The 17,188-nt window shown below is 45.5% G+C and overlaps 1 protein-coding gene across 1 annotated transcript in view; it reads left to right on the top strand.

The window, feature by feature from the left end:
* Positions 1-324: 324 nt before the first annotated feature.
* LOC146805832 (N-acetylated-alpha-linked acidic dipeptidase 2-like) overlaps positions 325-17,188 on the top strand; it is a 768,743-nt gene continuing 751,879 nt past the window's right edge. The window contains exon 1 of the mRNA XM_085623135.1: positions 325-467. The gene's annotated coding sequence lies outside the window, so the exon portion shown is untranslated. The remainder of the gene's footprint in view (positions 468-17,188) is intronic.

The raw sequence follows: 17,188 nt of genomic DNA, 5'->3' as shown, positions 1-17,188 counted from the left end.
CGTGTTATCTTATATTTTCCTGAGTTATGTTATGCCACGCCATGTTACGTAACGTTATGCCATGTCATGCCATACTATGTTATGCCATGCCACGTTATGTTTATGCAGCAGTGAATTGCGATCTTTGAGAGGGCACATCAGTTAGAAGGAGAGCTGCCGCTGTTATTCATGAATTTTATTTTGTTTGACATTTGAGGAACAAGTCGGGCTGGCGTGACAATCAGAGGGCCTATCTCTGTCACAATCAGGTTCCGCAGCACTGAGGTAACAGCCTGCGGTCTGTCCCGTGAATGCATGAGGTGACAGCTGACTACACACCCGGATATATTTCCAGGCAGCGGAGGGCATGCGTGCTCACACTTGCGGCATCACCCCCTCTCTACGACCAGCTCCCACGAGAGAGTGTGTCACAGCGACCCTTCGTCTAGCACAAACTACTCCGCGATCCACCTCTTGGCGCTTACAAGGTATGCTGAATCTCAGAATGTCTGTGAAGCAACATTTAAACTGTTAGTAATCGATTGTAAATAGCTGGTTTGGCTTCTGACAGGACTCATATACTTTGTTCTCTTTGCGGGTGCGCCGACTTTTAACTCTGCGCTAGATAGCGTTTAAATGACACCGGCGCTTTCTTAAGTATTCACAACCCGCGGAGACGTAGTAAATGCACCGTGGGATCTAACGCAAGCAATGAAATTGGGATGATAGACACTTGGTTTCGCAGTTAAAACAGCCACTCCCTAGTGTGACGTGGGTCCCTCACAACCTTGAGCTCCGGTGCCACTGCACCTGCTGCTCTGTTGATAGCTGCGCCCCTGGGAGCACGCCTAGCAAAGAGGATGTTCCGCAGCACTAGAGCGAAACGTTATGTATAGCGCACCGCCACAAACTGCATTTTCTGGGCGCTTTGTGACTGAAAAGTATGGCAGTCGGAAGGGAAGGAGGGTGGCACTGTTCCATTTCTACATGGCAGGAAAACCGCTGAGGGGCCCCGGCAGCTCTGCCAGTTTGTCATTGCTTTTTTTCACAGCTTTTTAACAGTTTTTATAGCGCGAACTCGGCCGGAAGGTAATTGGAGGACTTTACATGAGCACCAGTTACATTACACAAGGACACATTCATTTCTTGGAAAGCACGGGGAGATTAAGTGATTTGCCCAGAATCACAGGATGTTGAGCAGAGGCCGAGACTCGAACCTGGTTCCCAAGCTCTAAAGTCGGCAGCTCTAACCCTTGCGCCACATCCTCGAGGAATTGTATTTATATCATATCAATCGAGGAAATTGTGCTCCATGAAAGTCTGAGCATTACTTGTGAGTAGTTGGGTCATCCTAGTCTAAGCCTTGTGTGTGCAGTGCACATACAGGCACAGGCACGTGGGCACACCGACACACCCACACATATAGACACACCAAATGATACACTGAGACACACCGATAACTACCCAAACACCCAAGTTTGGCTGAAGTCTGAGCGGGGACGAAGAAGGCGCAGGGAGGCAGAGTAGCACATTAAAGCCAAAAGGGGACAAAACAAAAAGGTACGTGTTATACTATTGTGTAGATTTAGGAAGGCAAATCGGTGCTGCTCGATTTTCAAGAATTAAAATACCGGTATACAATTACTAGCCCACTACTTGCTCAAATGGGCTGTGGACACGCCCTTCGGAACACTCAAAGACCGGTTTCTATGGAAATGCCTTGTAGCCGTGATCCGTAAAGAAGTAATCTGACAAACCAGTTAAACTACATTTTCCAGTTTTCTCGGGTCCAAACTGGAATGGGTAACACTGAGCCGGACCGAGCGATGGAGATAAAAACAGACCAATAGGCAGCGCTTGCGAATGCTTCATGCATTCATCACCGACAGAGTCACTGGCAACCCAGTTCTCTCCAAGGGACATTCATTGGAAGTCAACTTCAAGTCCTCAACTGGACTGGCCTACAGGGACGTCAGGCAGTGCCCCGAAGGTCTGGTCTGACGGGGCAGTGTGTGGGCCTTTTTTATGGTCCGGTTTTTAATGTTGATTTCCCTGGTATTTAAACAAACATTGCATGCAGCAAACTCACATCCATGCAGTGTTCCATACTTTGCAAAACACTTACACAGTGTCTATACACGTACTAAGCTGCCCTGATTTGCAAACATGCGCCACTTTTTAGCTACCTAATTCTCTAATTGGTAGGGTGACCACATCTTGAGAACCAAACACCGGGACATTTTGGTGTCTGGACCTATTTTCCGTCCGAGACCGACCTTGGCAGGAGATATGAAGGGGTGGGCCGGGGGGGGGATGAATTTCCCCAGCACTCTAGCAACCAGTGTCCAGATGTACTAAGGGTTGGTCCCGCCGCAAAAGTGTGATATGGAGGGAAGGGGGAGGGGGGGGGGGGTGTGTGAATTGGGCAGATAGAAGAAGGAGCGAGCAGCCTGAGGCGTAGCGACGTACAGACACTGCACCGTGAGTCGCGAGAGCCGCCCAGAGTCACAAGCGGAGGGATCCGTATATGCACCGCAGAAAGCACACCTCCCGTGCTGCCGTGCAGTTGTGTGGCTTTGGAGGGCAGCTGATTGTGGAGGGAGGATGCAGTGATGACATATGATACACCTCTTGTATTGTCGCTGGGGGCAGGGCAGAAAAAAAGGTCAGGCTAAAAATAAAACGGGGACGTGATATAGGTTAATTTGGGAAAAGGGAGTAAACAAGGGTGTAAACCGAGGGAGTCAGGAACATTGTCTGCCCTTGTCTAAGTGCAGTCAGGCTAGCTTAGACACGGTACCTCCGATATGAGGTTGTAATCAGGGCTTTAAGTGGGCCGGGTCTTACGGGGACTGAGCACCGGCAGTTTTTTTGAGGGGGCCTCGAAATGGGTCTCTATCGGGCTCTGTTTTGTGCCCTGCCACTGGCGGGCCGTTTTTTTTTCCGGACTGCAGTGACAGGCACATTGATGTGCGCGTGAGGAGCGTAGTAGAGGAAGGGAAATCTTTTATAGAGAGTCACTTTCTCTCTGGATTTCCCTTCTCTTTTTGAAACTCAGGAGCAGCAGCATTGTCGTGGTGTCACCAGGGCTTTAAGTGGACTTTTTAAAATATTATATACAAGCCATAGTTCCTGCTTATTTATCTTATGCAACTAGCAACCATTGACAAAGCCAATAGTCCTGACTTGTAGGTATGATGTGACTACTTGTATCATATATCTGGATCCCTTGACAGGAACAGCAAAATACAAGTTGGGCGGCACACTGTGCTAAACACAGATATTTAGCTTAAGTGTTTTTAAGCCACGCCCTTAATTACATTGACCACGCCCCTTTGAGAGACCCCCCCCCCGTTTTTTCATCCCACTTAAAGCCCTGGTTGGAATGAAACTGCTGAAGAATAGTAGGCGCCTGTTAGAACTGGGGGTCTCTAGTTGGCTGAGGTAGGTACCTTAGTCCAAATAGGGACCCTTGCTTCTAAGTCAGGGAAAGGAAGGACACCTTCTCAGATAGCCCCTGCTCACTCCCTCGGTAGCTTAGCACGAGCAGCCAGGCTTATCTCCAAGGCAAATGTGTAAAGTATTTACAACCACGCTCTCAGTAACCCAGTGATAACATCACAAATGGACTCTACACGAGTTTCATGAAAAAAACAATAATATGTTTATAAAAAAGACATACGATGAGACCACACGATAAAAATCCAACATATTCGTAATCGTAATATTTCACCTTGCCGGTTATTAGGCCAGCAAGCCCTTGTAGGTTCTTGCAATATTAATGAGGGATTCTCGATGATCCAATGCAGTCCTAATGAAATGCTATGCAGTTCGTAATGCAAGAATCAGGCACTTCGTAATGCAAAAATAGTGCAGTTTGTAATGCCAAAATAATGCAATTAGTAATGCAACAATCAGGCAGTTCATAATGCCAAAATAATGCAATTCATACTGCAACAATCAGGCAGTTCGTAATGCAAAAATCATGCAATTCGTAATGCAACAATCAGGCAGTTCGTAATCCAAAAATAATGCAATTCGTAATGCAACAATCAGGCAGTTCGTAATGCAACAATCAGGCAGTTCTTAATGCCAAAATAATAGACTCTGGCACTGATAGCGGTGCTCTGGATGGTCTCTATGCCACTCTTACTGACTCGCGGTCAGCTACTGCCAAAATATTCCCCCAACACTGTTATGGTGGAAAACATAGTGCAGCTCCACACTCCGGACCCGGTACTGCTGCTCCTCGGCAAGTACGGGCCGTGAAACGGACTTGAGCGGAGGCTCGCGCTGCAAAGATGGGAAAGGCAGAAAGTGTTTCTCTCTTAGCCCGCACCCCACGCCAGGCGGCGACACACGCACGCTCGCTGAGCGTTACCTGGGGGATACGATCTCACTCTCCTCTCCTCGGGGCTTGGGCCTCCGATGCGACTTCGTTGATCTTGGGCAGTGGAACTCGGACCCCCAATGATGATGGTTCGAGGTCTCTTCTTGGCAAAGGCAGGCTCAGGCCGGCGGCAGTGAAATCTCACAGCTCCTCTGGGGATGCCGGTCCGGGCCGATGGCAATGACGATTGCAGCACTTCTGGTCACGCTGTCAACTAAAGCAGAGAACAAGACTGCTCCAGGACACACAGTCATGGGGCAATTTCTCATGAAGGTCTCATACTGCAACAGGGCACACGCACACAGCGTCGCTGAGACTCACTTGAGCTCCGGGTGCACACGATAACAGGACAATCCTCACGAAGGTCTCAGGCTGCACAAAGCATACGCACACAGCCTCGCTGAGACTCACTTGGACTCCGGGTGTACACGATCAGGGGGCAGTTCTTACGAACGTCTCAGGCTGCAAAGAACATGCACACAGCGTCGCTGAGACACACTTGGAAACTTTTATGTTCCTCAGTTTCCACAACAGGGAGCCAGCTCTCCTCGGGCCCTTGGGGACAAGATACTTCAGGACACAGCACACTGCAAAGTCCTTTCAAGTAGGGGGACACAGCACACAGCAAAGTCCCTTAGCCTCTCCTTAGTTAAATCAGCAAACTGCAGGCCAGCCCCAGAGCACACAGCAATGGTCAGTCCTTCTCTTCAGTCTCTTCAGCTGTTCTTCTTTTGGCAGAGGTTCCTCTTGACCAGGAAGTATTTTCAATCCTTTTCAGTTTTGATCATTCCAACGTTCAGGGGTTTCAGCTCTCATAGTTATACCTCTAAATGTCTTTGAAGTCTTTGTGTTCAGGGGGGCACTGACCCCTGTCCAATCCAGTTCTGGGTGTCTCCCTGCCAGTGACACCTTCTTCCTTTGATCAGTGGGGGTCTGGATCCTCAATCACTCAGCAGGAGATGGAGCCATTGTTTTATGGCAGCAGCCCAGGCCTCTTCACCTCCAGGGGCTACTCCTCCCCTCTACACTCCAGATGCAGGTCAGCCTGTTGCTGTCTCACCTCCTCCCCTGGGTTAAGACATTCCCCAGAGCCTATCACATTCAAATCCAGAAAGTCAATCACAACCAGGCAGAGACACACAGAATTGTTAGAACAAAGAAACCAGCCACTTCTAAAAGCGCGGTTTCTAAACACACTATGCAAAAACCACCTTCACAGAAATATGTGTTATTAAATTGTGAGTTCAGGCACTCTAAACTTCACCTCTCCATCTTAAGCCTATGGGAAAATAGGCTGGAAACATATTACACAGCCTTCCCCATTCTGTCCTATGGGAAAGATGGCCTTGCAACAGTGAAAAACGAAATGGAGAGTATTTCACTGTCAGAACATGGTACACACCTCAGTACATGTCCTACCTTTCACATACACTGCACCCTGCCCAGGGGGCACCTTTGGCCTATCACAGGGGTATCTGCTGTGCATAAAGAGGGAAGGGTAAGGCCTAGCAAGTGGGTGCACTTGTCAGGACAACAAGGCAGTTAGCAAACTCCGCGCAGGCACTGCAGTGGCAGGCCTGAGTTCTCTCTTTAGGGCTACTTGTGTGGGTGGCACAATTAGTGCTGCAGGCCCACTAGTAGCATTTGCATTACCAGTCCTGGCAAACATAGTGCACTTTACTAGGGACTTTACTAGTAAGGCAAACATACCAATTATGGACAACCAATTACCATAACACTTTATACAGGGAGCACTTGCACTTTGACACTGGTCAGCAGTGGTAAAGTGCCCAAAGCATCTAAGTTGGCAACACCATGTCAGAAAAAAGGTCTAGGGGAAAGGCAAAAAGGTTTAGGGAACTTTAGCCAAAAAGGGCCACGTCCAACAGTGCCACTAGGCCTAGATACTGGTAGGTCTCCTTTTATGAAAGAATGGGTGCCAGTATCACTCCAAGCTTTGGAAAATGATGCATGATATTTTCATTCTGGAGCAAATGATTGTTTTTCACTGAAACAGTTATGTTATATTAATGTAGCTTATATAGCACACAAATCACCCCGGAGGGGAATCTCGGCGCACAGAAAGATTGCTGGCAAAGGAGACAACCATTTCTGTTTTGAGCAGTTTCCCGAATTTCAGGTGATGAGAGCATGTGCGCATGTGATAGGGTAATATTTTTCCAATACAGCGGAGCTAAGTAGGAAAAAGACCAACCTCCTATTCGGGCTTTTCTGATACGCGACCGATGACAAGTAATGCATTGCCGTAATCCAACCTGCCTATTATAAGTGCCTGTACCAATGCCTTTCTTGCTGAGAGCAGAAGAAAGAGAAGAGTTTTCCTCAGAAAGCGGCTAATGTGATAACAGGTGCCTGTAGTGGCCCTTTTCCCAGAGCAAAAGCCTTGCACTGCTTAGCACCATTTTGCATCCACTAGACGTTAATATGGCAGATCAGTGCAAATGCCCATAGGTTTTTGTCCCAAAGCCCAATCTACTAAGGGAGCCAGAGTGGGCTTTGCATCAAAAGGAATGCTTATTTGAAGGAGGTATAAACAAGGGGGAAAATGTGTTAATTTATCCCCCAAAAACACAATGAATGTGTGCTCAGCAACGGTGTGGGATCCTTCTCAGTGTGTCTATTGTAGGATTTGTACTGGAAGAGTATGCTTCCTGTTCAAGTCCGATACTCGATAGCGCACACTTACCTCTGCAGCATGGTACAAGGCTGCATGTCGCACAAGGCAGCTTTGCTAGAGCGCCAGAGCAGGTGATGACAGTTGCAGCAAGCCATCTTGGTATCCATTGTTCTGTTCTGTGCTTCCATCTTTGTGCAATGCAGTGTAGCAACTTTGGTTGCTGCACTCGGTTCTGTGAACATTTTTAAAATCTGGGCCTAAGTCTTGCTACTGGTGATTGGACCCTCGATCACTGCCGCCAGTTGGTTTTGCCACATTCCTTGGCTGGGGGAAGAGACTACACCCCCCAGCGTTCCCTGAACGTCCTGTAGGGCCCAACATACCTGGAGGGCGCCAGAGCACCATACATTGTAGAGAGGTGTCCTGCAGCGCAGGAAGAGGTGGGGTGGGGCCACCCCCTTTGGCTCGTTTTTCACTGTGCATCAGGTTGGAGGCTACCTGCCCCAACGTAATACACCACCCAGGACATGGTCAAGGTACTTTCTTTCTGTGACCTATTTTTCTGTGACTGCCACGTTTGACCGTTCCGCCTGGCTGTTCACTGGTGTTCTCTACCTGGCAACATTGTTCTGACATTTAGCCTGTTAAGGGGTTAAATGGTGCTTAAGGGTGCTATGACTATGGAAAAAAGAAAGGACCTTCCATCAAACCTCCGTCCCATTCTGCCGCCCCCATGTATCTACCAAAGAAGGTTTTCTCCATCGGGCGTCGGGGGCTGTATCTACAGAAATAGAACTTGTCAAAAGGAGGCTCTCACTGGACAGGGACATTTCCCATGCACCCCCTCATAGGTTACCCACTTGCGCCAGTTTGGAGGGGCCCCCTCATGACAGGGTAAAATGGGGGTTTGTGAGGAAGATCTTGGGGGGCACGAGGCAGAAGCAAAAACGGAAGGCTTGTGTATCCGCCCAGCCTCCTGCAGAGGCTCTGCTGGCAGCTCAACCTATTTCTAACTCATCTTGAGAGGAGGGGGGCTCTTCCCTCAGAAATGTTTCGATCAGGGACATCGAGACATTGTTATATTATAAGTTGGATCCAATCCTGGTGAGAATTTCCCACATTGAAGACAGGGCTTCTGAGTTATTTTCCCTGATGGTCAAGGGGAGGGTGGGGTGCGGGATAGGCCAGGAGCGGGGCTCATCTGCAGAGCTTCGGGGGTCAATTGATTCTGTCAGCCCTTTGAGGGATCCTGTGTGAACTTATGACCTCGGGTGCGCAGGCTCCATCCCAGCTGTATCAAAGCCAGGGCATGTGGGGGAGAATCGTAGGATAGGTGCTCCCCCCACCCTTTGGGCGATAAAAGGGGTAGTTTGAGCCCCGTGTCTCCTACCAACCTTGGGCAGTACAGAACTTTCCCCCGGAAGCAACCCCATATGTTATTGTCCTGGGAAATGTCCCCTTCCCCTCCAGCTCAATTGGGGAATCCTATCAGGAACTTAAGAACAAGGCTTAGCACTGGCTTAGCTCTCATCTCTCTCATAGGAGGGAGCTTGCAGTGTCGACTGACATCAGGTACACCAGGGATAGTTGCCCTACCTCTGTTTTTTTTTTTAGAGACCGGGTAGTTTAGCTCGCCCACCAGATTTTCATCACTCTGTCAGGGGGTCTTGCTCAGACATTGACCACCTTGCAGTTAGGCCGTCCCCCTTTGTGTCCACCACCAACAGATTTCTCCCCTTGAGAAGTGTGGAGTCCTGCAATTGACTGGATTTATATGATCCTTCCCAGTCTCGTAGGGCCCACAGTGCTCCCCTGGTAGCTCCAGCTCAGCACCCAAAGGGCCTTATGATGCTGTCTTGGAATATTGCAGCTCTTTCCTCGAAGTTTAATCATTCCAGGTGGGTGCAATGTGTTGAATCTTTTCACATAATTTGTCTCCAAGAAACTTTGGAAACTGATAACAGCTTCTTCCTTGAGAGATACATGACCTACTTTGAACCTGCTGTACCCTCAACGGCAGGAAGGGCGAAGTGGGCCTTAATTATGTTTTTTAGAATTGATCGAAGTGCTTATATTTTGGACTTCAATTGGCATGCCGACACAGTGCAGGGAGTACAGCTCTCACTGCCTTGCTGTTTTCCAATGGTTCTAATCAATTTTTATAACAGTAAGCAGGGGAGCTCAGAGTCCTTTGGAGATTCTTATCTGGATCATGTTTTGAGCTCTATCTCAGCTGTGGGTGATGGCCAAGCCCAAATTGTTCTTGTTGGAAATTTTAATTGTCATTTATGTAATCCTCCCCTAGACAGTGGTACCCCAACTTGCAGTTGTTTGTTGAAAGACTGTCTACAGTTTGTACACTCACAGGAAGGTAGGGAGCTAAATGAGCTCTTAGATTCTCACAATTTGTTTTTTAGTATGGAGAAACTGGGGAATTATTTTAACCCCGTGATTTGTCTGACTTATAAAGGGCGGTCTGTAGCTTGTTTATTGACTTATATTTGTTTCAGCGCCATTATACTTGCTTATCTCTCATTTTAATATTATTTTTAGCCCTTTTAGTGACCCCATCCCATTATTCTTAACCTTGGATAATGCCATGGGACCAAATCCACAGTCAAGGGGGGCCCTAATGAGGCGATCTTCTGTTGGATAGGGGTGATGGTTGAAATGGTCTCTGGTGGACCCTTAGCACCTTCAAGCTTCCATCTTTTCAACTTGTCTGTGTGAGATCAATATTTGTCTTGATAGTGATGCGGGGGTATTGGAAGCTCTTAAAGGCATAGCTGTGGGGGTTTGTAAATTTATGACTGTTACAGCTTCTAGCACCTGGGTGTCACAAAACCATAATTGGTTTAATAGGGTCTGCTCGAGACCCCTGGGCCACATGAAGGCGACTTTGAAGCAGTCACAGAGGGATGGGCATCTGATCAGAGATTGTAGGCGGGCTTACAAGCAGGCTCAAATGGCATGCAAACATAACCTACAGGAATCAGCCTCTGTGGAGCTCTGTCAAGCTTGTGAAACAGGGAACAGCTCTCTTTTTGGAGAGTTGTTAATAGGCCTTGCTTTGCTGAGGGCTCTGCTCCGCTCCTATGCCATCAGATCAACAGTGGGTGGATCATTTTGAGGGTATTTATAATCAGGGGGCTGGTGGGGGTGTTAAAACCTATGTTCTGCCCATCACCGTTAGTAACTGAGTGGTCTTGACTTTAGATGAAGGCACACAAGGCATTCTTGCCTTGTCTAGCAACAAGGCCCTGGGCCTTGACAGTATATCGCCAGATCTGTTCAAAGCAAATACAGAGGTCTGTGTGCCTATTTTAATGCGGGTCCTGAACGCAGCTGCACAGGAGGTGTCATTACCCTAATGGTCCACTGCCGTGATTGTTTCCATTTTCAAAAAGGGGATAAAGAGAAGCTGCAAAATTATCGGCCAATACCTTTATTGGATGCAACGATCAAGGTGTTGGGGAGGCACAGATGGTTGCATGATTGGGCAGAAGAAAATAATATTCTGAGCAACGTCCAGTATGGCTTTACGGCGGGGAGGTCGACTTCAGACCAATGTTTGAATCTCCATCGAATTATTAATAAATACGCCGTGGCCCGGTGTGAATTTGATAGGGTGAACTGAGTGAAACTCTGGGCCTTGCTCACTGAGATGGGATTTGATCCTAGTATTGTGGCACTCTTAGCTGATCCCCACTCAAAGACCTCAGCCTCAGTGCGTTTTTCTCAAGGTGCAGCATGTACTCGCTCATTCTTGATGAGCTGTGGGGTTCGTCAGGGGTGCATACTTGCCCCCTTTTTGTTCACCTTGTATGTGAACGGGCTAGAGTCTGCGCCTTTATCAGTTTCGGCTGACTGCCCTAAGGCCGGTGACAGATTTCTCCCTGTTTTATTAAATGCGGATGACGCGGTCCTTATGGCTCGTACTGCACATGGGTTGGATTTGCAACTGTCAAGTCTTTCATGGGGCAACTTGAATGTCCGTTAACTTTTCGAAGTCATACGTAATGGTAGTGGGCCCCAAATCAACAAGCATTAAGACTTTTAAGGTATCCAATTTTTCCCTGAGCAAAGTCAAGGCTTTACATTACTTGGTTTTTTTATTTGATGTTAATAATTGTTGGAAACCCTTGGTCGAGGCAAAAAGATCCGAGTCTGTAAAAACAATGGGGGAGGTTTTTAGTTTTGCATACAGGCTTGGCTCCAGGGTACAAAGGGATCTCCTAAAAATATATCAGGCCAAGGGCATTGAACAACTTCGTAATGGTACTGAGGTCTCGGGGTATGTCAAGTTGGATCGGATCCAAATGATGGAGAACAATTTTTTAGGTAAGTTGGTCCAAGTCTCCCAGTCTACCCCAGCATTTTCCATGCATGTGGAGCTTGGGCTAGATCAAATTTCAGACCTGATATTTTTAAGTCCACTCCTGGGCTAGATTAAGATCTGGAGCAGGGCAGAACTGAACTGAAGCTAAGCCAGTTGATTCTTGTGGACCGTTTTGCTCTGGATCAGGTAAATAGTATACCGTGTATAGCTTATGTTAAGGCAGACTTTTCTTCCGTAGGTAGGTCTGATATGTTTATGGACCCTACCTCTCTCTCTGTCCACAAGCTGGGGAATGGCAAAAAGATTTTTTCTGGAACACTCTTGTTTGGAGAGAGAAGGCTTAGAACTCCAGAAGCCATCAGTTAGAGGTCACGTGCTTTTAAAAACTGTGCAGGGGGTGGAGCCATATCTGGTCTTGGTTCGCTCACAGCATGACAGGTTTTTACTGGCCAGGTTTAGGTTCAATAAATTGCACCATTTCTTGGCAACCCCATGTGGGTGGGTTCGTTCTGAGGTAAGGGCATCCTGCGGCTGCGAAAATGTGTTTTTGCAGGATGTGCTGCATTTTATAATGTTTTGCTCTTATTTCAGCTGGCTGAGGAAGCATTTTTTAATCCCCTTGTTGAAATCTACTTCTAGAAATATGGAATGTTTCTGCTCTTAGCCCTGTATGCCTGCAGCTTGTCTCCAATACACATCTGGGGTGGGTGCCAGCTAGACTTTGTGCACTCCCTCTAGACAGCCATACACAAAGGGAGCTTAGGTGCGACTGAGTGGCCATCCACATCCTGATGGGCCATCCTGGGCAGGATGGCAGGGAGGAGCTGACACTTACACCTGAACAGGCTGTGTCATGTCCCCACACAAAGGGCTGCATACTCCATTGGAGTGAGTCTGGAACCAGAGCTGGGAAGGAGGACCTCTGTGCACTTCCAAGCCCCTCTTTGAAGTCACATCCACTTTAAAGGCACAACTGGGTATAAGCACTGGTTCTCTGACTTCACCAAATCAGACCCTACTGGACTTGTGAAGAAACTCTGTCAGGAGGAAGGACTGCTGCACTACTACCAGGACTCCCACTCTGCTGGACGGCTGCTCTGGACGAACTGCTATTCTGCTGTACTGCTCTGCTGCCTGCTACCCTCTGCCTTGCTGAGGAAGAACTGGACTCCTTGACTTGAACCCAGAGTGATCTCCAAAGGCATGCTAGCTTGCCTCCTGTTTTAAGACTCATGGATATCAAAGTCCTACCCCTGCTCCTGTGCCTGGTCCATTGGAAGTGGATCCAGGTGCTTGCTCTAGTGCAACCGACGCATCCTCTGCTGCGTGAAGCAGAATCGATGCATCGCCGCTGTTGCAGAAAGGCTGCCAACTAAGAACTGTTCTAAGATCCAACTGCAGCAAGAGCGCCCCAGTGATCTAAAAAAGCTGAAGGCCCTACTCTGAACATTGCAGTGCAAACAGTAACACTCTGAATAGGAGCACATCCAAGACTTCTTCCAAAGCTGGTCAAATCTGAGTATGTTCTAGTTCTGTGTTTAACACTTGGCATGGACCTAACACATGCCACCCTTCATAAGCTATGGCACTATCCAAATGCCTTTTGGAAAAAAACATAGGATCAACACTGGGGCATGAAACAAAGAAGCATCTTCCCAGTAACACTTACTTGGAGGTTAAGCCTTCCAGTGGATCAGAAGCTAAAGTCTTCCTTGAAATTTTCAGGAATCACAAATATCTTGAACCTTAGATTCAGGTTGTCCATATTCTGTGATTGGAGGAGGTTCAGGTGGTATTTAATGGTAAGGATCAGGCACATATGTCTTTGTCTGAGAGGAATGAAATTATATAAAAAAAGAGAGAGACCCCTTGTAATACTCAAGGGAATAGGGTACTCTTATAAGTATCAACTAGCAGTCCCTTGTGTCTAATATCGTTATTTGACAATTATCTTCCAACACATTTATACAGAAATCATTAATATTTATTATTTAAAAAACATGGTATACATCACATTTAAAAACACAATCTAAAATGGTCCCTTCCTGACAGTTAATCTAAACAGTAAATGTTTCCTTAGCAGCACAAAAAGGAACCAATTGGGAATATATAGGGAAGACCCAAATGCACAAATTACATTTTTACACAATAATCAAATGATACCATCATCCCGTTATGAGCCCGCATAACCGATAAAACACAACATAAAAAGACAGTACACTTTGTCATATATTGCACATCCTCTTGAACAAGATGTTTCCTCGTTATAATCGAAAATAACGAGTAAACATCTCTGCACGATAGTATCACCTGCACGCCACAGGAGAAGGCGGTCCATAGAACAGGGAGGAGCACCGTATACGTGGACTTGTTCCCCTGTGTCTGGACTAAAACACAAACAAGAATAAACACGAAGGAAGACGGTTGTAATACCGATATCAATTTTAAGATTCCAGTAATACGAGTAGAAAATTTGGATGGTTCTTCACAATCATAAAGGAAGAGCGAGCATAGATTCATAGCAGACTTACCCAGGATAAGAAACAATTGAGAGCATAAGAAGGATCGAAATATTGAACATTGAGTTGAGAAAACCCTCATCAATGGTCGTGAGGAAGATAGTGGCAAATAAATGAGCCCATCGAAACGCGTCGACACAAAAAAGGCACAATTCAAGGAATGGGTACCGACCTATAGAGATGAATGTATGAGTATCTCATAAGTGGTACAATTTTAGCTTTGTTCAAGAGGATGTGCAATATATGACAAAGTGTACTGTCTTTTTATGTTGTGTTTTCTCGGTTATGCGGGCTCATAACGGGATGATGTTATCATTTGATTATTGTGTAAAAATTTAATTTGTGCATTTGGGTCTTCCCTATATATTCCCAATTGGTTCCTTTTTGTGCTGCTAAGGAAACATTTACTGTTTAGATTAACTGTCAGGAAGGGACCATTTTAGATTGTGTTTTTAAATGTGATGTATAACATGTTTTTTAAATAATAAATATTAATGATTTCTGTATAAATGTGTTGTAAGATAATTGTCAAATAACGATATTAGACACAAGGGACTGCTAGTTGATACTTATGAGAGGAATGAAAGACAGGATGATTCTTCCAAGTGCAAGGTAACTTCAACTGAAAACCCACAGGGTTAACTTAGTGCATTATCACCAATGGCCCAAAACAATCATGGCTAATGGTTTACTGGTGATGTGTGAACTGGAAGAAACTGGGCAGACAACCAAACTTTCTTCTCAGCACAAAAAGAATGGGAATTTTTAATTTTGAAATGTCAGCAGGTTTATCATGACTTTGGAATCATATAAACTTTCTGGAATTAGTTGCATGTTCTTTCAATTTGCTCAAGAATTCTGTAGCCAAAGGAACAAAAGAATCCATTTAGGAAGAAAAAATGCAAAAGAATAATGATACTTTAATAGCAGTATGGGCAGCATTGTTATAAGACAACTTACAACTGGAAGATAGTAAAGCCAGTCATCCTGGGAAGTCCTACCGTAACATCACAAACAGTGTTACAGACTTTGATTAAATTGGTCTGTGTGGCCATCAGATTGAGGAAGTTATAAATTGTTTATTTTCTGATGTCTTGCATATTTTCTTCAAAAACTGTTACAGATTTATGAGTACCTCTTACAGAAATGATTGTGTGATATAATCAACGAAGGCAAAATATATCTTCAGAAAAACACGACATAATTTTTCAGTTGTGGTAATTGTCTACAGTGACAATTTTGATGTCATGTTTTAAAATTAGGGGAGAGGATGTGGCATTATGGCTAGGGCGGTCGACCTCAACACTGGGTAACCAGGTTCGAGTCTCGGCAAGGACGCTCAACAGCCTGTGAATCTGGGCAAATCACTTAATCTCCTTGTGCCCAACAAAAAAATGAATGTATCCTTCTGTAAGCAACTGGTGCTCATGTAAAGTGCTCTGATACCTTCCGTCAAGTTCCCGCTATATGAAACTCTGGCAAAAAAAAAAATGTAATGCTATTGGTAGAGTGCAATGGGTATTCAAAATGTTTCTTGGAGCTTTGGGATTTTGAGAGAAGAGTGAAAGACTAGTTGATGAATAACCACGTTTCAGGGCTTTCCCTAACATAAGATGGTCAAAGTTCTGAGGAAGAGAATTACATATTTTAGCTCCATTACTGAGATTGCTTAACCACGAGTTCTAGAAGTGTTAAATCTAAGAATGATAAGGAGACACGCATCTGAAGAGTGAAGACAACATATTGGGCTGTAGTGATTACATTTTTCTTGCAGGTAAATTAGGCCAAATCGATGGAAGGGACACTTGACTATACATATGGACTTAAACATGATCATTTGGCAACAATTAGCCAAAGCAACCTAGAATGCGCAGAGGGCGAAAATGTTCGATTAGACAGCTGCAAGGAGAAGAGCAGCTGAGTTTTGAACACGCTGGAGTTGGCTGTTTTTTTTTTTTCAGTTTGAAATGCTTTATTGAGAGAATTATGAAAAAGCAAAACAAAGAGACATCGACCAATACAAATGAGATTAACAATGTTGAGTTAAAGGTACAATAGGCCAATACTATCTAGTGGATAGACCAAAGAGCATTTGATAGATAGACCAAAAAGCATTTTTTAAGATTTTATAGGTAAGACGGGAGGGAATGAAGGAAGAAAAAGAAAAAAGAAGGGGGAAGAAAGAGAACATAGGAAAGGAAGAAAAGGAGACATTATAAGAGAGGTAGGAAGCAAATATGGCAAATAGAACAAACAAATAAGAAAATCAGAAATAGATTATCAGTGGAGTGGGGGAAGAGGTAAGCACTATAAGAGATATGATAAGGAGGACAGAGCAAAAAAGCACTCATGGAGGTTTGAAATTCTCAGAGGATAAATGTGAAGTGCGCGTTGAAGCCATGCGATTAAGGTATGTTGTGAGGGGTAACCAAAACAAATCTCTATTAAGGGAGGGAGTGGAGGAGGCAGCAAAACGCACATCAAGCCTATGGTGGTGACAAAGAGAGTTCCACCAGCAGTTTATGGATAGGCTATTGAGAGATTTCCAGTTAAAGGCTATGTGTTGAAATGCCAGAGCAAGCATAAGGTCTAATAGACCAGAACAGTCCGAAGGGATATCTAAAGAATCAGAAAGGCTGCCTAAGAAAAGAAGAGGAATAGAGTAGGGAATAGAAATGGAGAATAGGCGAGAAACATAAGACCAGACCTCACCCCATAGCTTAACAACAGGAGGGCAGAGAAATAAAAGGTGAAGAAGGTCAGCATCAGAGGATCCACATGTCCAACAATTAGTGTCATGAGTAAGGGAAAAACGAGAAATAGAAACTGGGGAGAGATATAATCTGTGGTATAGAAAAAACAAAGATTGAGTCAGGGAGGCAGAGCGGGAAGTTTTTAAAGATCTGGACCAAATCTTATCCCAAAGAGCAATTGACCAGTCACATCCTAGATCTAACTCCCAAGCACATTCCAATTTAGATTTAGAGCGGCTCGGAGAAGGGGACGAGAAAAATTTATAAATAAGAGAGGCTTTGGGAAGGGTGAGCAAAATTTGAAGGAGAGGAGGTTGGGAGATAGGAGATGACGACGAAGGCAGGGAATAGTAAACGTCGAGAATAAGAGTCATAAGAACAGTGAACTTATGCAAGAAAGATTGAGGGCAGTGAAATAAGAGACGGAACCTAGGAAATGAGCATGGAAGAAACCCATCAAAGAGCTGTTTAACCCATATGAGACCCTTTGTTCTCCAAGAAGACCAATAAATAGGTCTATTGTTTAGGAGGATGAGCGAATTATACCAAATAGGGGATTCTAAAAAGGAT

Source organism: Triturus cristatus, chromosome 8, assembly GCF_964204655.1.
Source record: "Triturus cristatus chromosome 8, aTriCri1.1, whole genome shotgun sequence".
In the NCBI taxonomy this organism is placed as follows: Eukaryota; Metazoa; Chordata; class Amphibia; order Caudata; family Salamandridae; genus Triturus; species Triturus cristatus.
This window is presented reverse-complemented; position numbering and strand designations above follow the sequence as displayed.